A 9,842-nucleotide genomic window follows, 5' to 3' on the forward strand; every position below is an offset into this window, starting at 1 on the left:
TTAATTTTTTTTTTTTTTTTTTTTTTGCGGTATCAGGGATTGAACTCAGGACTTTATGCTTATGAAGCAGGCAGCAGAATGGGCTAAATCTGCAGTCCTAGTTAGTTAATCTTGATTGATTTGAGAGATACCCAGGAGATTATTAAAGCACACTTCTAGGGATGTCTTGGTGGGTCATGGCATGTGACATTGGGGACTATCCCTGGTCACCGACCTCTTCTCTGACTCTTCCCTGTCCTCTGATTCCTGGCTACCATGAGTTGAGCAGTTCTTTTACCATGCCCTTCAGTTATGATGTTTCTGCCTCACAGCCAGCTAACCATCAGCTGAGACCTGTGAAACTGTGAGCCAAAACAGGCCCTTCCTTCTTTTAAATTGTTGTTCTCAGATATTTCGTAACAGCTGCCTACTCACTGGCAGCTTTTAGCCAGATTTGTAGTGAGATCTACAAGCAAAAAGCAGCTGACCAATGAGGAAAATTAATACTGAGAATTGGGTTGTTGGCTGTACCTGACCATGTGGCTCAAAAGCCTTGGGAACTAGTTTATTGGAGTTTGGAAAAAAGTGGAGAATTAGGCTGGAGAAAGTCCAGAGCTTACCAGGTAATTCTGGCCAGGTCAGAAGACCAGAATGTTGTTAATTTGGAATGCAGATAGTGAAGACTATGCTCATGAGGTTTCAGATGGGACTGAAGACGCTACTGCGGAACAGGGCTAGAGGCCATTCATATTAACATCCTTTTAAAAGTATGACTCAAGTAAATATTAATAAAAATATAAAAGCACTCTTCTATGAAAACAAACAAAATTTCTAACAAAATAAAGAATAATAGATAATATACAATGTATCATATCTTTTTTTTTTTTTTTTGCACTGGGATTGAACTCGGGACCTTGTACTTGCAAGGAAGGTGGCGGCACCACTGAGCTAAATCCCCGGCCCCAGTGTATCATCATCTTATTCTTTTTTTTTTTTTTTTTTTAATAGAAAACCTAGACTTACTTGTTAAGACATGCCAAAGATAAAACAATTATCATTAAGAATACTTTAAGGACCTCAACCCAGTTCACTTGTTCTGTTATAGAAAACTAACCTAAGAAGGTAGAAAATAAAGGATATAACCTAAGAGGCTATAACAAAGCAGACTGGAAAAACAGGGCAGAAGAGACAGAAGCTACCAGAAGCACTTTTATCAGTGATAGGATTTGCAACTGGGATGTTTCTTGAGAGCACCTAGACAGGTCTGAATTAATCTGGGCCCCAAATTAGTGAGACTCTTGCCCCTGTGAAGAATGAAAGAGACTGATCCTTCTGAGACCTCTGCCTTTTCTTTTAGGGATAAGGGTATCTCTAGGCCCCAAAGAATTGCCTTCCCCCAAATCTTAACTTTAGCTTCTCTATTTGCTGCACAATTCCTGTGCATTTTTACCACACCAGCCTGCTAGTGTAGACAATGCATATTAGCAAAGGTAAGAATTATAGGCCTAGTCAACATAAAGTTTTAGGATAAATGATAAACTACAAATACTCCCTTAGTTAAGATAATTCACCTTTGTTAATAAAGGTCATACTTTCTTCTGCTGGTGACAACTTGCTGTCTCAGAATAGTTAATCTTGAGGAAGAACTGTTTGGAGAAGAGTCTGGAGAAGGGAAAAGACTTTCATCAACCTCTCTTCAGAGGAAAGAGGCACCAAGTGCTCTCCTGGTTATGAGCAGAACCTTAAAGCAACATAAATCATTTTCAGTGATCAACATCTGCATCTTCAAACTGTCCTGCAATTGCTGGTGTAGTATCTACTTCCATGCCATCTTCATAATCTCTTATTGAACTTCTTCATAGGTTTAAAATGTGGGGATATCCTCTTGTCCTTGTTCATGCACTTACACATCATACTCTTCTCCATCATAATCTTTCTCATAAAGATTGCAAGGCCCAGCACTCATTGCAGTTAACATTGCCTCCAATGCTGACATCACTAGGAACAAATCTAAATTCAATAATAGGTTCAATATCATCAGCACTGTCTTCCTCTTTGTTATCAGCGAGCTATTCTATTTCTTCTCCAAATTTAGCATTCACCATAACATACAAATGCTCTTGTGAGGGCCGGGGATTTAATTCTGCCACCTGCCTCACAAGCACAAGGTCCAGAGTTTGATCCCTGGTACCAAAACAAAAACCAAAACCCAAACAAAACAGAACAGAACAAAAATCAAAGAAATAAAAATCAAAACAAACACAAATGCTCTGGTGGATAAGCATTTAGGTTCCTGTACACATGTCAACTAATGGTGCAGTATTCCAGTGAGAATCCTAATCCAGAACCATCTAACCAAGAGTCAGCTCTCAGCTATGTAAAGGGTGCCAGTGCTGAGGCTTTTCCTGTTCAGCACAGCTTGATATCTGGCTGCTGGTGCTAGATCCTCTCAGCCAGCCCCAGTGGCAGAAAACTTCTCAGGAAACTCATTGCAGCTGGGGGTATCAAAACACCCATGATCTTATTCTGACAAAGAATTTGTCTACATTTTGCCCATGTCCTAGGACTTTATGTGAGGCTGAATTTAATGGTGGCAGACTAATTAATCTGGTAGAAGAAATTTCAAGGCAGCCCAGTGTTCAGGCTACTATAGATATCATTTTAGCAGATTCATAGATGCATATGGCATACTTTTTTATCATCACTGTCAGCCCGCCTTGTGCAGCCCACCCCATTAATTTCACGTGTGTGTGTGTGATTTCAATGTGTATATTTTGCTCATATCCATCCTATTACTCACTCCCCCAGTTTTTGAGATGGGATCTCACTAAGTCAGGAAGCTGGGATCAAACTTGTCCTCCTGCCTGGCTCCCAGAATGATGGGATTAGAGGTGTGCACCACTTTGCCTGGCTCACTTGCAGCTTTTAGCCAGATTCATTGTGCACTCTAGACACAAAAAATAGAGCAGGAAGTTCATTACTTTGGGTTACAAAAACCCACCCCATAATCTTCTACTGTAAAATTGTATTTTAGCATAATAGAGTATGCATCTCAGTAACTGTACTTGGGGAGTACAGGAAGCAATCTTTATGTTTAATCACTTGGTATAATGAATGGTAAGGTGTGTGCACATGTGCAAAAGTATCAGAATGAGACTTTTACCTATATAATGCTTGATAAAAATTTTTGTGTATGTCTTCATGGGAATCACAGTGGATAAAATATTGTACACCTAAACCATTCTTTTGTTATGTAAACATGTCAAGTACCTTAGGGGTGTGGCTTGCAACAGCTGCACCTGGAGAAACCAGGAACACAATTCAGTACAATGGCACATGACAAACCAGATTTGCGAATTTTGGAGGAGGTTGAAAATGAATCATCAGGTGACTTATGCCCAGATGATGATGATGACTTTGACAACAGGCATGTGAGTTCCGTGACTGTGAAATAAAACAAGAATCAACTGATACAGACACAGGGAATGAAGACATTCTTTATTCAGGTGACAAAGGAAACAGCACTGTGAGTACATATTTGACTAGCTAAAATGATACAAAATGGTCATGCAACAAAATGGAATGATCCAATGTTAGAAATAGGTCTGAAAATATAATGACAATCTTGGCAGGCATGAAACCTTTTGGACAGAATGGCAGCACTGCCATTCAGTGTTGGAATGTTAACAGACAAAATGCTATAAGATGTTGTGAAATATACTCAAAAATATATTTATTATGATACCTCCCTACCTGAACAGAAAGCATAAGTCTTCTGTACTTAGCAGGGCTTTCTCATGGTAATCACAGATGTAAAAGACTGATGGAGAGGGTGTGGGCTCGAGAATAACAATGATACTTAGATTTGGTTTCCTTCAAAATTGCCTGAGGTTAGCCAGGGATGATGGTACATCCTTATAATCCCAACCCTCAGGAGGCTGAGGCAGGAAGATTGCCAAAAATTTGAGGCCAGTCTAGTGTACAGGGTAAATTCAAGTCAGCCTAAACTGCAGAGGGAGACACTGTCTCCAAAACAAACAGAAAAAGCCAAAAAAAACCAAAACAAAACAAAAAAAAAACAACCCTGAGGTTTGATGACAAAACCACCTGCCAAGAAAGAAAAAGAATTGATAATTTGGCTTCTATCTGCTCATTGTTTGAGAGTTTTGTGGATAATTGTCAAGGAAGTTACAAAACCATCTGAATACATGACTTTTTTTTTTTTGATACCAGGGATTGAACTCAGGTCCTTGTGCTTATGAGGCAGATGGCAGAACCCTGGCTCTAAATACATGACTATTGAGGAACATTTTGTAGCCGCTATAGCATCAGGCAGCATATGCCAAAAAAAAAAAAGCCTTCAAAATACAGCATAAAAATATACGCCCTAAAAAGCCAGGTGTGGTGGCACACGCCTGTAATCCCAGCACTCCGGAGGCTAAGGCAGGAGGATTGCTGAGTTCAAGACCAGCCTGGGCTACATAGTGAGTTCCTGGTCAGTCTCAACTACATAGTGAGATCCTGTCTCAAAACTAACTTTTTTTTAGTTTGATCCCCGGTACCAAAAAAAACACACACAAACACACACACACACACCCTGGTAGATGTGAAGACATATTACACATATTACACTTTCAATTTAGAAATTTACCATGGAATTCTGCTACCAGATCTTTATTTGTATAATAACAAACCAAATGATGTTGTGAACAGACTTGTTGCTTCCATCTCTTAATTGGAGTGTGACATTCAACAACTGATTTACCAGTTTTTGATTGATGTTACATTTGCTAACAGAGAACAAACTGACCAGAATAGGAACTGTACACAAGAACAAAGCAGAAATTCCTAATGAAATGTTGCAAATTTAAGAACAGAAAGCTGCATAGTATAACCTTTTATTTTATTTTATTTTATTTTTTGAGACAGTGTCTTACTATATAGTTCAGATTGCCCTGGAACTCACTGTGTAGCCTAGGCTGGTCTCAAACTCGCAGTGATCCTCCTGCTTCAGCCTCTCAAGTGCTAGGATTACAGACTTACGCCACCATGTCTGGCTCAACCTTTGATTTTAGAAAGAAATAACATTGGCCTTGTTTATGGCAAAGAAAAACAAACTAGTACTGCTGTCAACACTGCACCATGATGGGGCTGGGGATTTAGCTCAGTGGTTCCGCCACCTGCCTTGCAAATGCAAGGACCCGAGTTCAATCCCTGGTACCAAACAAAATAAAACAAAACAAAACATTGCACCATGATGGAAAAACTGACAGGGAAACCTCGACAAAACTAAAGACTGAGGTGGTCTTTTTACAACAAAACCAAAGGTGGAGTAGATGTTGTTGATGAGTTATGCAGCAACTATAATGTCACTTCAAGCACAAAGTATTGGTCAACAGTTGTGTTTTACTTAAACCTAACTGTGCAGGATAGTTGATAGTTTGCAAAGAAAATAACAGGTGCAAAATATCATGGAGAACTTTCCTTAGAGAAATTGGGAATGGAACTTATAAGAGACCATTTCCAACAGAGGAGGAACAAAATGTTTCTGCCCAGGGAACTACACAAAAAATTGTGGAGCACACTGGTAAGCTGATAGGTGAACAGGGAGGTATATGTTCATGACATCTGCATGTACCATGTACAAGTATCACTTACACTGATAGCACATGTTTTGTTTTTCTGTTCTATTTTGTAGGGCACATTTGAGACCTTTTTGGTTTTCTTGATGTCATAGTAAGTCTTTGTGATATTGTATGTGAATGTTCACCTGTCAGGAATTTCTTTGGTATACTTTTGTAAGTATATTGTAGTTAACATACTTTATTTATTTATTTGTTTGTTTATTTGTTTGAGACAAAAAAGAGTTGAGACTGACCCGGAACTCGATATGTAGCCCAGGCTGGTCTCGAACTCACAGTGATCTTCCTGTCTCTGCCTCCCAAGTGCTGGGATACTTTTTATTTATTTTTTTGTACCAGGGATCAAACTTGGGTCCTTGTACTTGCAAGCCAGGTGGTGGAACGACTGAGCTAAATCCTCAGCCAACGATACATTTTTATTTTTGATGTTATCTTTTAGATTTTGTAAGCAAGTAAGTGGTTGATCTGAAAATGTTGACATCTATTCTAAGCACTTATTACACAGTTGATATTTTATTGATACTGTATTTTCTGCTAAATGTATGTTGTTAATTGTCTTTTTCTCAATCTGATAAATGCCATCTATTACAAACCAACAGCCAACACCATACTAAATGTACAAAAATAGAAAGCTTTCACTCTGAAATCAGGATCGAGACAAGGATGGCTACTACAACCACTTTGTTCAATATAGTTCTGGAAGAACTCCTTTAAAGAAGTTAAATTATTATTTGTGGATGACCTGATACTCTACATAGAAGACTCCAAAAACCCCACCAAAAGATTCTCAGATTTGATAACCAAATTCAGTAGCACAGCTGGATACAAAGCAAATACTCAAAAATCAATAGCCTTCCTGTACATGAATAAGAGACTCACAGAGAGAGAAATCAGAGAAACAATCCCACACACAACAGCATCAAAAAAACTGAAATACCTAGGAATCAATCTAACGAAGGAAGTAAAAGACCTCTACATTGAAAACTGTAGTACTTGAAAAAGAAGACTGAAAATATCAGAAAATGGAAAGATATCCCTGTTCTTGGATAGAACCAAATACTAAAAATGGCCATAGTTTCAAAATTGTTATGTAAATTCAATGCAATACCAATCAAAATCCCAATGGCGTATCTCACAGAATTAGAAAAAAAAAAAATCCTAAAATTCATTTGGAACCAAAAGAGACCTAGAATAGCAAAGGCAATTCTGGGCAACAAAGGCAAGGCAGGGAGTATCACAATCCCTTGCTTTAAATTATATCACAAAGCTACTGTGATAAAAACAGCACAGTACTGGCAAAACAACAGACCTGAGGGTGGGGGATTTAGCCCTACCTCATGAGTTCAATCTCCAGTACAAATAAATAAACAACTCCAGATATACCCAGCCACTTTATCTTTGACAAAGGAGCCAAACACCTTCACTGGAAGAAAACTTCTTTAATAAATGGTGCTGGCAAAACTGGTTTTCCATGGGCTGAGGATTGAAACTAGACCCATATCTTTCACCATATACTAACCTAAAATTGAAATATTAAAATGGAAACACTAAATCTGCTGGAAGAGAGAACAGGTAGAACACTTGAGGACACAGAAAGAAGTAGGCAAAAGACTTCATGAACAGAACTGAGGCCACATGGGAAATGCTACAAAGAATCAACAACTGGGACCTCATCTTTTTTTTTTTTTTTCTTCTCCTGTACAGGAGATTTAACTCAGGACCTTGCACTTGCAAGGCAGGCACAGTGCCACTGAGCTAAATCCCCAGCCTAACTGGGACCTCATCTTATTAAAAAGCTTTTGCACAACAAGGGAAACTACCAACAGAGTGAAGAGACAATGCAGTATTTCATTTATGAAATACAAATTAAAACAACACTGAGATTCCATCTCACTTCAGAAAGAATGGCTGCTATCAAGAAAACAAACAGGGCCAGGGATTTAGCATAGTGGCGCCTGCCTTGTAAGTGCAAGGACCCAAGTTCAATCTCCAGTACCAAACCAAACCAAACCAAACAAACAAACAAACAAATCAACCAGTAACAAACGCTGGAGGAGCTGTGGGGAAAAACGAACCCTTCGTCACTGTTGGTGGGAATGTACATTGGTGCAACCATTGTGGAAATCAGCGTAGTTTTCTCAAAAAACTAAAACTAGGTCCAGGGATTTATCTCAGTGGTACCACACCTGCCTTGCAAGCACAAGGTCCTGAGTTTGATCCCCCGACCAGAAAAAAAAAAGCCAAAAACTAAAACTAGGGGTTTTATTTGACCCACTTATACCTCTTCTTGTTAGCTTCCCCCCCAAATTAAAAGCTTCATACCACAGCAATATATGCACACCCATGTTTATAGTGGCAGTTTGTAATAGCTAAATCTTGAAAGCAAAGATTACTTTTGTTGCAGAGTTTATTAGTATTTGTTTGTTTGTTTTGGTTTTTTGAGACAGGGTCTCACTATGTAGTGAGACTGACCTGAAACTCACTATGTAGCTCAGGCTGGTCTCAAACTCACAGTGATCCTTCTGCCTCAGCCTCCCAAGTGCTGGGATTACAGGCGTGCGCCACCACACCCGGCCAGAGTTTATTAGCATTTTTATTGTAGTTCATACAGGGATTTCTTTGTTAATTTTTAGATTTTGTATAATAAAAAAGTCAATGTTGAAAATTGATGGTTTTTTTTTTTTTTTTTTGGTACCAGGGATCAAATTCAGGTCCTTGTGTTTGCAAGGCATGCGGCAGAAACACTGAGCTAAATCCCCGGCCCTAAGACATAAACTATGCTTTTTAATAAATAATAAATATTAAAAATTCAACAGTTTTGGATATATCTTCCTGCTTAAGTACTGACTTTTAATAAAATGCATAAAGTTAAAAATTCATCAATAGAAATATTCTAAAGAATAAACATGGTTATTATACACCCACAATGCTCTTTTTAACAAAAAACTGGTATCATGCCAAACTTGTAGACTGGCCAGAAAAGAAATGCTTCTTAAAACAATTACAAAAGAAAAAATAGTTGCTGAAGAGATCAGTGCTATTAAAAAGAAGGCAATTGCCTTGCACTAGAGTAGGACACCTTGAAGACATCTCAGAAATCAGCAAGACCCCACTCATTGTAGGATCAAGGGTGCAAAATTGTAAACTTTTCATTTGAGATGAGCTCCTCAGCTCCCTTCTCCAGAATGGCCACCTAGGGAACTGATTCCCTGAGATTCATTTCCCCTTACTCATCCTTACTGGTACCAAGAGTCCTGTGGTGCTTTGGTGCAAGGGAGCACAGCTACTGCTTGTGCTAGTGACAGGCTTTGGCATCATTCACATGATGCTGGTTTTGCTGATGTGCAGAATTCAAGAGTTGGGAGTTTTATCCAAATTTCAAAGAAGGTCCTGTAAGGCCAGGACATTTGTGACAGGGTTACAGACAGTGTCAGGAACCTTTGAGAAGACAGTTGTGAAGCTGTGGAAGTGAACCAAAGCTGCAATAGGGACCCCTGAAAAGTTGGAGATGCTAAACATATGGAATGACTGCTGGGGAAAGCCAAAGTTAGTGAACAAAGCCAGCCCAAGAGAGCGGCTGTGTGTGCTACAATTGGCAAGCCTATAGGGCCATAGGGGTTGAGCTGCCCACGCCCCCTGAACTGATGTCTCACGACCATGTGCCCCAGTTGCCGGACACAAAGCTACAAGACTTAATTTTAAATTATAAATATATATATAATTATAAATTATGCGTAATGCTTAATTTTAATGGATTTTGGACTTGCTTTGTCTGATTTCTTTCTATACTTCCATTTCTCCACTTTTTAAAATGGAAATGTAGCATTTTATCATGGAAATGTATGTAACTTGGTTCCTGAATTTTAGAGGGGTTCACAGCTAAGTTTGCCTTGAGTTTTAGGTTAAGACTTTGAAATCTGAGCAATGCTCAGACTGTTGAGATTTGGGGGAAGGAATTAGTATATTTTAGGTTATGTGCTACATAGTTACATCATGTTAGGCATAATACATTACATTCTCTAAAGATTGTGGCTTAACAGGATATGTTTAAGAGGATATCAAGTTGTCATGGGATGGACTTGTGATAGTTAATCTTGTATTCCTTTTTTTAATCCCCAGGATTTTTTCTTTTTTTCCAAAAAATCTGAGACAGGGGCCGGGGATTTAGCTCAGTGGTTCCAACATCTGCCTCATAAGCACAAGGACCCGAGTTCCATCCCT

The 9,842-nt window shown here is 38.9% G+C and overlaps 1 pseudogene; it reads right to left on the reverse strand.

Moving 5' to 3' along the window:
- Nucleotides 1-1,714: 1,714 nt before the first annotated feature.
- Nucleotides 1,715-2,469, reverse strand: LOC104868512 (annotated as a pseudogene).
- Nucleotides 2,470-9,842: the final 7,373 nt, after the last annotated feature.

The sequence above is a fragment of the Fukomys damarensis genome, unplaced genomic scaffold, assembly GCF_012274545.1.
Source record: "Fukomys damarensis isolate Sample0158 unplaced genomic scaffold, DMR_v1.0_HiC HiC_scaffold_14, whole genome shotgun sequence".
NCBI lineage: Eukaryota > Metazoa > Chordata > Mammalia > Rodentia > Bathyergidae > Fukomys > Fukomys damarensis.